Source organism: Monodelphis domestica, chromosome 1 (assembly GCF_027887165.1).
Source record: "Monodelphis domestica isolate mMonDom1 chromosome 1, mMonDom1.pri, whole genome shotgun sequence".
Taxonomy (NCBI): Eukaryota; Metazoa; Chordata; class Mammalia; order Didelphimorphia; family Didelphidae; genus Monodelphis; species Monodelphis domestica.
This window is the reverse complement of record NC_077227.1, coordinates 431,371,584-431,388,449: the sequence shown is the minus strand read 5'-3', so window position 1 is coordinate 431,388,449 and position 16,866 is coordinate 431,371,584. Positions and strand designations below refer to the sequence as shown.

Genomic DNA, 16,866 nt, shown 5'->3' with positions numbered 1-16,866 from the left:
CATAGAGAATAATGCTCATGCTAACTTGGTGGAGTCTTTTTGCTTGTATTCTATTTAAGATTTTTGCATCTATGTTCATTAAGGAGATTGGTCAGTAGTTTTCTTTCCCTGTTTTTGGTCTTCCTGGCTTTGGAATAAATACCATATTTGTATCATAAAAAGAATTTGGTAAGACTCCTTCTTTGCTTATTTTGTCAAAAGATTTGTATAGTATTGAGATAAGTTATTATTTAAATGTTTTATAGAATTCACTTGTGAATCCATGTGGTCCTTGGGATTTTTTCTTAGGAAGTTCCTTGATGGCTTGTTCAATTTCTTTTTCTTAGATGGGATTATTTAAGTATTCTATTTCCTCTTTAGTTAATCTAGGCAATTTATATTTTTGTAAATTATTCACCCATTTCTACTAGATTGTAATATTTATTGCCATATACTTAGGCACAATAGTTCTTAATAATTACTTTAATTTCCTCTTCATTAGATGTGAGATAGCCCTTTTCATGTATGATACTGTTAATTTGATTCTCTTCTTTCTTTTTTTATTAGATTAACCAATACTTTATCTATTTTATTTGTTTTTTTTTCAAAGAACCAGCTCCTAGTCTTATTTCTTAATTCAATAGTTCTTTTACTTTAAATTTGATTAATTTCTCCTTTGATTTTTAGTATTTCCAATTTAGTTTTTATCTGGGAATTTTTAATTTGTTGTTTTTCTAATTTTTTATGTTGCAAGCCCAATTCATTGATCTCCTCCCTCTTGATTTTGTTGCCATAGACACTCAGAGATATAAATTTTCCCCTGAGTACTGCTTAGGTTTTGATATGATGTCTCTTTATTGTCATTCTCTTTAATGAAGTCCAAACTTATTTTTATGATTTCTTTTTTGACCCACCAGTTTTGAAGAATTTGATTATATAGTTTCCAATTAATTTTAAATTACCTTTCCATGGACCCTTCTTAAGTATAATTTTTATCACATTATGATCTGAAAAGTCATATTTATTATTCCTGCTTTTCTACATTTATTTGCAATATTTCTAGCCCTTGCACATTGTCAATCTTTATATATATATACCTTGTACTGCTGAGGAGGATTTATATTATTTTTCATTCTTATTCAGTTTTCTCCAGATATATATTAACTCTAATTTTTCTAGAATTTCATTCACTTCCCTTCTTTCTTATTTATTTTTCAGTTAAATTTATCTAGTTCTGAAAGGGGAAGGGTTGAGATACCCTACTACTATGGTCTTACTATCTATTTCCTCCTTGACCTCCTTTAACTTTTCCTCTAGAAATCTAGATGCTATGCCATTTGGTGCATAAATGTTTAGTAATGATACTACTTCATTGTTTATAGTACTCTTTAACAAAATATATAATTTCCTTCATTATCTCTTTTAATCAGATCAGCTTCTACTTTAGCTTTTTCTGGTATCATGATTGCAATTCTTTCTTTTTATTTTTTACTTTAGGTGATGCAAAATAAATTCTGCTGTAGCTTTTTTACCTTGAATCTGTGTGTGTCACCCTGCCTCAAATGTGTTTCTTGAAAACAACATATAGTAGGGTTCTGTTTTTTAATCCATTCTGTTATCTGCTTCCATTTTATGAGTGACTTCATCCCATTCACATTCAGCATTATGATTACTATGTTTTGCTCTCCATCATATTATCCCCTTTAAATTCTGCTCTACTCCCTCTCTCTAGTATTTTGCTTTTTGTCACTCCCCATTTCCCCCTCCCTCCAATTACCTTCCTCTTTCCTTGTATTATTCCCCTCTGTTTCTCTGTGGGGTAAGATAGAATTCTATACCCCACTGAATAGGGTAAGATAGAATTATATACCCTATTAAGTATATTTGTTTTACCCTCCCTGAGCCTTTTATGATTGATAGTAAAGTTTAAGCATTGCCTGTCACCACCCTTATCCTCCCTTCTTGATAATGATTTTTCATGCCTCTTTATATTATATAATTTACCTCATGCTATCTCTCCCTTCCCTTTTCTCTCAGTGCAGCCCTCTCTATTGGTCCTTGATTAGTTTTTTATACATATCATTCAAAAGCATACATATCATATCATACATTCATATTGTTCCATATCATCATATTTACATATATATCATTTGATAATAATCTGCTTACTTCTCTACATTCTTTCTGAATAAATTCCTTCTATCTTCTCTACTACTAAGTAATTTTGGAGAATTACAGAAATCCTCTTTCCATGTAGACTTCCATAAACATTTTGACCTTAATGATTCCCTTAAATTTTCTCTTTCTTATTCACTTTTTTGGCCTCACAAAAGTAATGAGATATCCGATTGTCTCCTTGATAAGGGAGGTGTAGTGTATATTCAGTGTCAACCACGGATGCAACAAGGCCACTGGACCAGCACCCAAAAGCTAAGAGGCCACATACCTTCCATGTCATGATAAGGGGATAGTGCATGGGGTCACAGATGGCCAGGTACCTGTCATAGGACATCATACCTAATAAAGAACGCTGTGTAGATCCAAAGGACAATATAGAAAGCAGTTGAACAGCACATCCTCTGAAAGAAATGAATTTCCTTCTAGATAACATGTGGATTAGAGTTTGGGGAACAATAGTAGTTGAGAAGCAGAAGTCAGCCAGAAATAAATTACATAGGAAAAAAATACATGTGTGTATGGGGTTGTGAGTCAAGCAGAACCAAGGATGTGAGAAGCAGGTTTCCAAGTATGGTACCCAAGTAGACTACCAGGAACAGTGCAAAGAGCAGCAGCTGAGTCTGGAGGTCATCAGAAAGTCTCATGAGAAAGAATTCAGTCACCCAGGTCTGGTTGGTCTGGTTCATATTCTCTGCTTCTTTATAATTGAATCAAGAAATAAGTCATATAGAGATGTGACCTAGAGAAGCAGAGAACCTTAGTTTGGGAAGGTTCTTAAAAGTTACTTAGTGCAGCGGCAGCTATGTGGCTCAGTGGATTGGGAGCCAGCACTAGAGATGGCAAATTCTGGGGTTCATATCAGACACTTCCTAGCTCTAGTGACCCTAGGCAAGTCATTTAACCCCCATTGCTTAGTTCTTACCACTTTTCTGCCCTGCAACCAATATACCATATTGATTCTTAGATGAAAGGAAAGAACTTTTTAAAAAAAGTTATATAGTTCAACTTTTAATAAATAATATGTGGCTTTGTATGTGGTCATCAAAGACTTCCATTGAAAATAATGAACTATGTCACAAGGAAGGTAAGTTATTGTAGCACAGCACTATTAGAAAATGTTATAAGTGAAACTGAAGTCTCTCATTGAATTATGTAAGTTCTATTCATTAATGTATGTTATTTCTTCTAGAGAAGCAATAACAAAATCTCTGTCATCTAACAACCTTACTAATATCTGAAGAAAACTTAAAGCTCCTCCTAATTTTCTTATCTAGATATTTTTCTTATCTAGAACAAATATTTCCTGTTCTTTTGAACACATTAAAATGAGATTCCTACATATTCTGGCCACCTATCTTTACATGTGCTTCCTTTTTTAATGTTTTCTCAAAATATTAAGTCAAGTATCGAGCACAACATTCCATAGGCAATCTATTACAGAGTACAATATATCTTTTATTTCCTTTGAGGATGAATAAAATTATATTTTGTTTAATACAACCTAAAATATATTAGTTTTAACTAACTATAGTTGACTCATTCGTGCTGACATTGAAGGTAAAATGAATAAATAAAGTCCTGAGATCTTTCTCTGAGCTAAGCCAAATCTCATCCATTCTGTATTTATTCAAGTAATTTTAAAAATCCTAAAGTGTAGGACCTCCAATTTAGTCTTGTTAATGTTCACGTTGTTGCATATTATGTGCTCTTTCTCACAGGAACACAGTTGTATATGGGAAAACAAATTGAACCAAAATATCATCAGCTTGCCAGTACCCATCAAATGAAAGACAAGTAAAAATGAAAAGAAATTGAATTGGCTTGGAGGAGCTAGCACTAGCTAGGCAATTACTCTTATTTTCATGGAAAATAATTGGACCTCTGGTTAGTAGGTGGTTTTGCTAAGAGTTAATTTGCATAGAGATCCTCTTTGGGCCCCCCAAAAAATCTACTGGACATTTTAAAGGACAATGAGATGTTCTGAAGAACAACCAGACGTGCTAGTGACCTATTCTAATAAAGAGAATCATCATGCATAAGAATTTTGCACCAAGTGTAAATTCTCCTAATAGTCACTCTTTAATGCTCACCTCAATTGATATCCATGGTCCAACTATAAGTATTAGGAGCAACATGAGCTGTAAACCCTAATGGAAAATGGAAAGACTGTCAAACTGGGCAAAGACCTCTCTGTGGAAGACACTGGCACCACTTGTTTAAATTCTCTCTATAAAAGAAACCTATCTTGAAGTAATGAGAGAGGTTTATAAAATTCCTAATAAAGAGAGATGGTATGATACAGAGGATAAAAAATTGGCCTCAGCATTAGGAAGATCAGAGTTCAAATCCAGACTCTAATGCATATTGACTGTGTGACTCTGAGCAGATTTACCGCAGATCTCCAGAGTTTTGAAGAACCTGCCAATCTGCCTTGGAAAAGAATTTCCTTGCCAAGAGTTCCCTACATAGATTAAATTATAGGTTCAATCCACAAATAAAGGGGAAGAATAGGCAAAGGGTCAAAGCACTAATCATGTTTCAGAGAATATATTATCATACTAAATAGGATAGTTCCACTGTAAACAGGAAAGATAACTCCATTGAATACACTGCTTCATGTAAGGATCTATTCCCATTTAAAATATTTAGTCTTTTTGGCCAGTTTATATATGTGATCCTGTTCTTTGCCATCCTGCTATATTGTATGTCTGAACACTTTTAGCAGTAGCCTCTTATACATATTTCAACTTCAATCTTATATGGCACTTCTCATTCATATTTGGTACCATAGATAGGTTTTTCATCTACTTATTTACATTAAATATTTATTCACCCTGATTTTAGACTATCATCTTGGACTTTATCTTAGACAAAGCATGTGCTATAGAATTTTCCTGATGTAATGAAATTATGAATATTAAAATCCCTTTGAATTTCTAAGGTGTATACAAAGGTAATTACAAGCATTCCCTAGAGATGAAATATATGGCTGACAAATACCTCATACAAACAAATATCTGTATGCTTTTTGTCTCTTCTTTCCCCCCAACTACCATGACATCCTTCCTGTCACTCCTTCAAAATAATAAGCAAAATATCAAGGACCCAAACACAGCCTGATAACCATGGCGGGGACTCATTTCTTCATGAGATTTCCTTTTGAATTTCATAAAAATTCCATAGTTCAGTCTTCTGAATTTCGCTCACATATCAGTGAATTTCAATGCAAGAAGCCTTGCTTATAAATAATGAGCACATGTTCTCAGGAAGTCCTTTCTTCTTTATCATCTAATAAAACTCCTTTCCAGTTAACCAATGGATATTGCTCTCTCTGTCATCCCTTTTGCTCCCTTTCCTTCTCTCTCCATTTATCTCTTCCTGTCTTTCTTACCTTTTTCCTCTTCTTCTTTTCTTTCTCTTTCTCCCCCTCTTTTCCATCATTTATATCTATCTGTCATTCCTAATTCCATTTCTGACCCAAACTCAAAGAATAAAGGTATTTTCTTCATATCTAGGAAAATGAAATTCATGACATTTTTAAACAAAATTAAGCAGAAAGATAAATCAATATCCAAACAGCTTAAAAGATCCAAGAAAAATTCCTTCAAAAGTTCCCCAAACATGTCTTCTTTCTCATCCTCTTCTAATTCAATCTTCATTTTCTCCTGCATTAGAATTTTAAAAAGGATAATGTGTTTGATTTTAATATGTTGCAAAGATTTATTATTTGTAACAATGAATATCACTATACCTAATTTATATATGTCCTATATTTTAAAAGATTTTGTAAAAATTTAACTATAATAATATTGTATTTTTGGTAAAAAATATAATAATATTTTTCATAAAAATTGATTATAAGTAACTAAATACTAAGTACAATACTATTTTTATTTTTCAGTGATTTTTTAATTGCATAGGACTAACTTCTTTTTTTTTAAACCCTTACTTCCATCTAATTGATTCCTAGGCAGAAAAGCTATAAGGGCTGTGGAATGAGAATTAAGTGACTTGCCCAGGGTGACACAGCTAGAAAGTGTCTGGGGCCAGATCTGAAGACAGATTTGAAGATAGACCTCCTGTCTCTAGGCCTCCCTCTCAATCTACAAAGCCACCTTGCTGTCCCAGATATAATTAACTTCTTATATGTTATAATTCATATTTATGATTGAGGACCTACTTGAAGAGCAAATGTCATCAAGTTTTAAATGCCATTGATGCAGTTGATGATTATACCAAATTAAATGGTCTAGGGAGAAGTTATCAAGGGAGAAATCATGAAAGGTGAAATGAGTTTGTAAAATGGACAAACTTTGGACTGTTGAGACCATATTTAACTGCCTTAAGAGAAGAGATAGGTTAAGGAATGTGACACAATACTAGTAAAAGGGAATTCTGCTATTCATAACACTTACCCCCAAGGCTCAATTTGGCAATATTCTGCTAAAAGTAATATTATACGTGAGTATTTAAAAATAATATTTGACCTGTCTTCACAAATATCCTATTGTTTAAAATAATTCAATCAAGTTGTATCCCTATTATAGCTTAATAAGGTTCGATCATTTAATCTTGCCAAATTGCAAAAAATCAGAAGTAAATAAGATAAGGAATATATAGGGAACATGTCTAGGAGTTAATATTTTAGTCACCATCTTCCCTGCCCATTTATTCATATTATCAGCATGACCATACCTTGTTCATAATTGTTCATATTCAGTTCTCCTTAGCATCCAAAATGATGGACTGAGGAAAAAGCAAATCCTGACCTTGTCTTTTCTCTAGGGATATAAAGAGAATTGTGCTGAGCAAACAGATGACTTCAAAACATCTCAGAATGGGTTGGACCTCAAAGCTCATTCAGACCAAACCATAGTTGAGTAGAAGTAACTTTCAACAAAAATCTCCAAAAAGGGCTCAGAGACATCTAAGGATATTTCAAGCCCTCTCTTTTGAGGCAATTATTCTGACAATTGAATAATTCTAATTGGCAAAAAGTTTTTCTTTTTATGAATAAAATATCTGCTTCTCTGAAACTATCACTCATTGCTCTTAGTTCTGGTTTCTGGAGTCAAGGAAATTTTTTCCTAATCTCATTTCCATATTAAAATCCTAAGTGTTCTCCTACATTCAAATTTCTAACATTAGCTATCATTCCTCCTAGAATTGAAGTTTTCACTGCATTCTAAGTATTACCAGACACTTAAATCAGTCTATAAATGGCGTGGTCACAAGCCTTTCTGATTGCACTATTCTGGCTGCCATGCTTTGGGCATATTATAATTAATTGTGTTCTTAAATTACAGTACCTAGGATTATGCACACTACATGAAGTGATCCGATCAAGGAAAAGACCTATTAAAAACATCCCCTCTAATTCTGTGCACTACTACCTACCTTCTACCTACTAGGAACAGTGACCCTCTTCAAGTCCTTGTTATATCCACAAAAATATCATGAAAATCTTTATAGATTCATTAATAAAGATCAGCATGGCTATGGCATTCCCCAAATCTGTCAGCCTAACAACCCTATGACAAATAGAAATGAAGCCAACCTGCCAATATTGGTTCTTAATGAAGCTCTACTGGTTTATAAGTAACATTACTAAAATTTTATGTGTTTACAAATCATCATACTAATAATATTTGAAGACACTTATTATTGGTAGAGCTCCAATAGAACCCTATCAATGGAGAAGTGTCTTCAGAAAAGTCACCTACTAGAGTAGCCAATTCCTTATGATTTATGCTCCCTACTCTTTTAAAAGGCATAAAAATCCAGAATCAGAATAAGAATCTTAAAGGAGATTCTTAGGATTCACTATGGCAGGCTTTGAGTTCCTTGATAATGGGAGAAAAAAGGTTCTAAATGAAACCATGAGGTCTGGGATAGTAGGTAAGTAGGAGGAGGCTAAGGTTCTGCAAGATGGGCAATGTAAGAGGATCAGTATATGACTGAAATAATGAGTTCTGATTCCATTCACTGAACTGGGAGATTATCCGTAAATATTAACCTTCGTGGTGATGTATATTATTTTAGGAATTTGAGTTCCAGAAGAGTGGCAAGATTCTCTTCTGGTTTCTATAAGTTAGCATGAGATGACATAATAGTGTTTTTCCCATCATTCACTAGTGATATGGATGCTAGGAATATGTTAAACTACCTTTGAGTATCTTCAGAGGGTCAAGATTGTTCTTGAAAATACATTTTATCAAAGGTACAAAGTGTCACTTACCTTGTCCATCACTCATGTCTTCAGTGCTATCAGGTCAATAGATATGGTCCCAGAGAGAGACACAAGAATTTAGAAATCAATGTTGTGTTTACTAGTTTCCTGGCCTTATCTCTGACCTCTCTAATTTTCCTTCGCATTACTGTTGCATTACTCCTAAAGCATGATCATGCCATCTACTCAATAAATTCCAGTGACTCCTCAGATAGGCATTTCTGTGTTTCTCATTTGTAGCCAGTTTCTAAACTTTCTGAAAGTTATTCATTGCTCTGCCAACTTGAAATTTGTTCATCTTTACACCTAGCACTCATCTCTCTACTCCCACCTTTGCTCAGATTGTCTCTTATTCCAGGAATACATTTTCTTCTCATCTATACCTTGTAGTATGTCTAGATGCCATCATATTTTAGCTCAAATACCACCTCATATATGAAACCCTTTTTGATCCCTGTAGGGACTTGTCCCCTTTCCCAAATACCCATAATCATATTATAATTTTTGTTCATCTTTTGTGTAAGCTTGTATGAATAGATGTTCTCTCTTGAGATAGAAGATAGTCTACAGGTTTCTTGAAGACGGAGACTTTGTAACCCTAGTAACAGGACACATAAAGGAAAGTTTCAAGAAATGTTTATTGATCAATAGATTCATTGGGAAAGTGTATGTTTGTTTGATTGATGTGCCTACTTCCAGAAAAAGACAAATTAAAATGAATATATTGCAACCAAAAGTGAACTTAAACTTTTTCTTGATTCTGAGATATTCTGTCCTCATCACTTAAGTTTTATATCTCCTTTCATTTCATTCCCCATCTTTCATAATATGATTTATCTATTCTCAACTAACATTTTTAATTAGATTTGTCTGCCTCAGTTTGAAATTCACTTATCTAGACCAAAGGAAGAGTAAGAATAATAAGGCACAGATGTTGAAATGAACAAAGGGGTTAGAAGAGTCATAGCAATTCCCAGGAAGTAAGTTTTGGGGGCTGATAGAGAACTGCTTTAGAAAGTCACTGTCACCCAAACTAGCTTGAATTTGACAGATTCATTACATTCCAGTTCCTGAGGAGTTAGTACTGGTGATGGGGGAAAATAAGTCCAGTAGAGAAATTTTCTGGGTGGAGTTATTTCCAAAGTACATTGGAAAATAAGATACAGTAGATAAAGGATATAGAAACAAAAGGACAGGGAAATTGTAATCTAAATCTACTCAAAAAATGACAGAATTAACTAGTAATTTTATAACTTTCTCCTCTATATATATATATCATTGCATTCTCACCTAGAAGACAGAAAATACCAGTAAAGTGTCTCATATCCAGAAAAAGATATTCCAAGAATGGAACATAGACTAGATGCATGAGTACTTGCTAGGTTGGAGAGATGGAAACATCAGGTAACATACCAAAGAAGAGACTTCTCATCCAATTTTTGTTCTTGCCACAAGCAGGAGTTGGAGCAGAAGGGGAAGAGATAGGAAGTGGATTAGATCTTTCCTTCCAACAAACAAGTCTCCCTGGTGGCTCTGAGGACTTGCCTTTAAAACAAGGACTGTTGTTTTTGTTTTTGTTTTGTTTTGTTTTGTTTTGTTTTTTTTAATGAGGAAAAGCCTAGTTAAATGGTCCATAAAGTGAGGACAGTCTCTGTTTCATCAGCATATGCCCTGGAGCTTTCCAAAGTCCTAAATTCTATTCCTTAGGATACACCTGGAATTGAGTGTTTATTTTCAGCAGAGTTCTTTCTCTTGTGGAAATAAGAGGTTTCCTTCAGGGCAAATAATTAAAATGCAAAACTTCAACTCCATACTCTCAACCTACTCTTTTCTCCCATACCCATATTCTCATAGGAAATAGAGTAGGTGCATTTATGTGTGAATGAGTGCCCAGGTATGGGACCAATTAATTTTTTGGCGTGATGTGAGAAATGTGATTATTACCTTATGAGAGGAATATGTGAAATACATATCATATATTTCTATGTTTGATTTTACCAAAAAATAACTGTCAGTTTGATGTCTAAAACGCATATGAATTGAAGGAGTGTTATGATCTGGATGCCTGGTTACATTAATATAGTTTGAATGATAAATTAGAAATAAAGTATTTCAGAGTTAGAGCTATATAAACCATCTAGAACAAATCAAAGTATATTCAGTTTATGTCTTTTACAAACTGACCTACTTTGCTCTAAATGTAATATTTGATTTATTGCCTTCATACTTCTACACAAACTTTCCTGCATCCATGAGATGATTCGCCATTTCTTATACATTTTGGAATTGCTAGCTCCCTTCAAAACTTAGCTTAAGTACTAGCTCTACTGAAGTTTCCTTAAGAGTTATTGCCTGAGGATATTAGTTATAAGATCAATTAAATCCGTGAACCTTATACTAGGATTTACCAACTATTAGCTAGCATACTTTGTATATATGGGTTTTATTTATCAATAATTTTTATTAAATGTCAAAAGTTGAAATAGAGAAATAAACTGAGGGGAAACTCCAGAGAGAGTGTGACTCCAAGTCAAGTCCCCTCCCCCTAGTCAGCTCAACTGCCAACTCCTGGGAACATTCTGTTTTGGAAACTCCTTCTCTTGATTGACAGATAGGTCTCCAGGCCTGGTTCCTGCATCTTGGCTTACAAGTTCTTCTCCATGCCTCTACCACAAAGTCTATAAAAACAACCGTAAAAATATCTTTCATCACATATTGGGTGTGATGAGACCATTGATTGTATTTATGCACAAAGTCAGTTTTCAACTCAGAATTATGGCCCAGAGATTTTCATTATTTGTTACATATTTCTCTTTTAAGCATAATCTGATCTTCCTTTTAGAGGAGAAATTAAAGAAATTTGATGTCTGCTTCTCCAACCACATTGCTAGGGAGTATTAAATGCTGATAAATATACAGAAATGAGAGGAAAGGAGACACAAATACTTTGTCAGTGGAACTGTGAACTGATCCAAACATTTTGGAGAGCAATTTGGAATTACACCCACAAGAGTCACAAAACTGTGTAGACTTTGACCCAGAAATACTATTGCTGTATGTGTTTCCCAAGGAGATTAGGGGAAAGGAGGAAGAACCTATATATTATAAAATATTTATGGTAGCTCTCATTATGGTCGCAAAGAACTTTGAAATTGAGGGGATGTCTGTCAATTGGAGAATGGCTAAACATGTGGTATATCATTTTTTTAAACTTGGAAAGAAGTACACAAGATAATGAAGAGTGAAATGAATAGAACCAAAAGAACATTATATATAGCAAAAGAATTACTATTTGAAGAATAATTTGTGAATACTCACTTCCAGAGAATGAAATGAAAAATGGTAACATGAAAACATAACCACATATACATATCTGTTTTTGGATGATGCCTTCTATAATGCCAGAAGGGGAGGTATGGGCTGAGATACCTGGAAATAAATTCTACTAATATTTTTTAAAAGAAGTAAGAGGAACGGAAAAAATATGGTAGAGGATGAGAGATTTGTTCCTTGTCAGCATGCAACAGAAGGGTCTGTTCCATAAGCAATGTCATTTATTTGCTAGAACCAAACTTTAATGGCTTCTCCTTACCACCCAGCATGCACTGACCAAGTTATCCTGGGTTAGTATATGGATAGTGGGATGCAATGAGAAATATTTATTTTCATATTTCAAAGGTTTTGTGATTCCATTGAAGCAAGTAGTAATTACCAAACATATTGTAACTCGTGCATACCTTCTCATCTTCTGCTTTTATTAACTGTATTGCCAAATATTCTCCCATTAAGGAAGGGATTGTTAGGGGATGTATACTCAGTGTGACAGGGGCTTCCTTTAGATCTCTAGACCTCATGGGGGTACCAGTGCTATCATCAGGCTTTCCATAAGTTATTATATGTTTTCACTACATAACTGATTCATTTCTTTCTCAGACTATGTAACTTTTAATGACATATTTAATAATGATATTCTGCATTTCTTCAATGGTACTATTTTAGCCTACTCACATCTTGTTTATGATTCTTTTGGGAATTGACTTTTGGGAAGCTTGCAGTGTTAAGTCATCAAAAATGCTATTCTCTAACAGTTATACAACAGTATTTGATATATATTGATGTTAAAAATATGTCATTTTTACAGGGAAAAGTTTGGCATCATTAAATGCACTACTCTTTCTCAAATTCAAATCAATGCATCCTCCACTTGTTCAAATCTGAGTCTAACTGCTCATTTTACAGCTGTAGTGCAAATATGCATGTTGATGGGGTGTAATGGTTCATCAGTACATATAGACTATGAGTTGTCCATCCAAATGTTGATTATATTTTGGACAATAAGAATTTTTTCATTTGCTTGGGCTTTCCTTGGAGGATAGTTAAATCACCCTTTGGGGTGTTTGTGGATGACATTTAGAAGACTATTTTATTCTGAGACATGATACAGGCAGAGCAAAGAAAACTCATTGGATATAGGTAACACATAATATATTATATAATATTATATATCATTTTAATATATAATATATAAAATAATATAATCAAAGAAGTTTAATAAAAGCCATATCAATGTTGCATTTATTTAACATAGAAAGTTACATGGTAGACATGGAGCTTATGATATTTGTCATGCACAAACAATAGCATATCAGGGACCACAATTAATATTAAATACATTCATCTTTAGTGTCTTTGCCGAACATCTTTCATGACCATGAAAAATATGTGCAATAGGAATAAATCTCCATGTTTTTATATTGCCTTATGTCACAGGATTGCCAATCATAATTTCATTTGTTGTTACCTCTATCAAGAAAGCCTTTATGATTTTGACATATATATAAAAATATATATGGGAGATAGTTTTGGGGAAGTATTTCTTTAAGATGGCATTTTGTTGAAATAAATTTAAAACTTTTATGGTCTTATATAGTCAACAGATGATAAACACTAGTTCTATAACTTTTAGTAAATACTTTTATTATTATAAAGTTATATTCTAGAGTGTTTTTTACCAAATCCTATGTATTCCTTTGTCATTCTTTAAACAAACATTTCATAAGTACATGAATAATGTATTCTTATAATAATTTCATAAATATAGGAAAGGAAGGCTTAGGAGTTAGTAATTATTGACAGGTATTGATTTTATTTTCTATAAAAATGAAGCTCAATGCCTTTTATATGAATTTACATTCTTTTATCTTATGGATATCTCAAGAATTATTCCCTTGATGCTTTCCAAATTTTATCATCTCCAACATAGACTTCCTCTGAATTTTAGTGTCATTTCCACTTCAGCAATTGGGACAGACATATGTCTCCATGTTAGGTATACTGTAATTAGGGTGGAAAGTAGTTTGGCATAACAATTTTTGTATATTCTTTTTGTAATTTTTGTTATCCTCGCATCATCCTCATTTGCTTTAATTAATATTGTGATAATTTATAACAGTTGGATTTCTTGCCAAGTTTTTCCATAATTTTCCTTTATTTCTTATCAGTATGAGGCTTTATGAGTCTGAGTATTTATTCTGTCCCACATCTTATTCATAAGATTTTTGCAAATGTTCTGATATTCTAAATATATTAGCCTGGGCTGCTTCTTTGTAAGAAAGACAAGGTCTTTCTGTCTGTTTTCTATATTCTTTTAAACTCCTTGTGGTAATTGATTTGTAGCAGTTAAAATCTCCTGGGAAACATTGTGTCAATGTGTGTGCTTTTATGTATTTCCTATCATTTAATGTCACTTTGTTTAACTATAATTAAATTTTACTCATTTTTAAAAGTTGGTTCCTGATTTAAACAAGAAGCAGTTATAAATTACTATATGAATTTTAGAATGAAAACTGCATACTTATTTTTTCTTCCATCTAAGATTACTTTCAAGCTCACTGCCTTCCTTCATTATACTAAAACAATAGCTCCATTGATCTTCAGAGGGAAAGTGAAGTAAATGCTTTTTTCCTCAGACTTTCACAGAATTTAATTCTCATTTTCCCTTAAAACAAATCCTTCAGGATGATATTCCAAAAATCCCTAAGATAATTCAGCTTACATAAAGTTTTTGCTTAATCAAATAGACAAAGAGAAGGCAATGGGTTCTTAAAACTACTCAAGATCTCAGGAGTTTTCCCCTCCAAATATAAAATGATTAATCTCTAATTCTCCTTAATTTCCAAGCCTCCAAAATCTATTAAGATGTTTTTAGCAGTTCTACAAATCAGTTTTCCTTTCTTTGGTCATCTGATTTTATCTTTAATCCTAACATGGCAAGGGCTGACATCACAGAGAAAGTTATTCTGCAGGTTTTTATTTTGTTTTAAATCTAATCTCCTGCTGAAAGTTTAAAGGGGAATTAGTCCTGCTCACTGGGGCAGAAAGTTTAATATCTGGGAGAATTTCTTCAAATAATTCTTTATTTATTAAAACTTCATTAATTTCCCCCACCATTCTAAGTTTTTTGGTTGCATCTTTTTCTCAGTCTTTTTTTTTTTAGTAGCCCTTACTTCCTCGTCTTGTAGACAATACTGTGTATTGGCTCCAAGGCAGACAAGCCGTAAGGGATAGGCAATGGGGATTAAGTGACTTGCCCAAGATAACACAGCTAGGAAGTGTCTGAGGCTAGATTTGAACCTAGGACCTCCCTTCTCTAGGCCAGGTTCTCAATTTACTGAGCCACCCAGTTGCCCCCTCTCTCAGTCTTTCTGATTGACCCTTAGAAATCTTTCAAGGTAACAGAATTTAATTAAACAACACTCAACATGACCAAAGTCAAAGATTTTTTCTGTTTTTTTTTTTAACCAGTAAACAAAAACACAAACAAAATAATAAGACTAACACATACTTGCTAGCCTCCTTATCTCCTTTGTTGTTAAAAGGTCCATCTTCTGGAACATTTTTGGATTCACTTGTAGTTTTATATATTTTAGCTTTGTGTGAGAATTCTCTTTTAGACAGGGCAACTAGGTGGTGTAGTGGATAGAGCACCAGGCATAGGATCAGGAAGACTTGCATTCGGTCTTAGCTCTTCTCCCAAACTTGCTTCAGTAACATTCCTGAGACAAGATGGTGAAGGCTGGAGTCAATAGATTTGGCTATATTGAATGCCTAGTGACCAGGGCAGCATTTAATCAACTACAGTGGAATGGAGTTTGTGGTCATCAATAACTTCTTCATTGACCTCAACTACATGGTTTACTTATTCCAATATGATTTCACCCATGGCAAATCAGGTCATTTTAAAGTCAGAGAATGGAAAGCTGGTGATCAATGGAAAAGCCATTACCATCTTCTTGGAGTGGGACTCCCCCAATATTAAATGGGCATATGCTGGATCCAAGTAGATCGTGGAGTCCACTGGTATCGTTACCACCATGGAAAAGGAAGGGGCTTACTTGAAGAATAGAATCAAGTGGGTCACCATCTCTGCCCCTTCTGCTGATGTTCCAGTGTTCATGATGGGGGTGAACCATGAGAAATACAATAATTCCCTCAAGATCGTCAGTAATGCCTCCTGCACCATCAACTGCTCGATCTCCTTGGCCAAGATCATTCATGACCTCTTCAGCATTGTGGAAGGACTCATGACCACAGTCTATGCCATTACTGCTACCCAGAAGACAGTATTTGGCCCCTCTGACATGCTGTGGTGTAATGGGTGTGGTGTTACCTAGAATATCATACCTGCTTCCACTGATGCTGCCAAAGCTGTGGGCAAGGTCATCCTGAGCTGAATGGGAAACTCACAGGCATGGCCTTCTGTTTCCCTACTCCCAGTGTGTCCATGGTGGATCTGACTTGCTGCCTATAGAAAGCTGCCAAATATGATGATATTAGGAAGGTGGTGAAGCAAGCTGCAGAGGGATCCTTGAAGGGCGTCTTATGCTACACAGAGGACAAGGTTGTATCTTGTAACTTTAACAGTGACACCCACTCTTCTACCTTCAATGCTAGAACTGGCATTGCCCTTAACCATTTTTTCAAGCTCATTTCTTGGTATGACAATGAGTACAGTTATAGCCTCTGTACAATAGACCTCATGATGTACATGGCCTCTAAGGAGTAAAGTGGAAAGTCATGGATCTTCATCCCCACACAAAAAAGAGTAGTTCCCCCACTGAAGAGCCCACATCCATAACCTATGTCCCTATGCTGAGAATCACATGCCTTTTTCACATCCCTGCCCCAAAGTACCCCTGTAGTTGGGGGGAGGTGAGGAGAAGTCATATCTTGTGTACCATCAATAAAGTTATCACATTCGGTGCAAAAAAAAAAGGAAGACCTGCATTCAAATCCCACTTTAGACACTCAATAGCCATGTGACCCTGAGCAAGATGCCTCATCCTGTTTGCCTGAATTTCTTCATTTATAAAATAAGCCAGAAAAGAAAATGGCAAACCACTCAAGCATTTTTGTGAAAAAATTTATATTACAAAGAATCACAGAACTGAAGTGACTAAATCCTTTGGCCACCCCCTTCA

At 34.3% G+C, this 16,866-nt stretch overlaps 1 pseudogene; it reads left to right on the top strand.

Annotated features, from left to right (window-relative positions):
- Nucleotides 1–15,451: 15,451 nt before the first annotated feature.
- Nucleotides 15,452–16,451, top strand: LOC100009909 (glyceraldehyde-3-phosphate dehydrogenase-like; annotated as a pseudogene).
- Nucleotides 16,452–16,866: the final 415 nt, after the last annotated feature.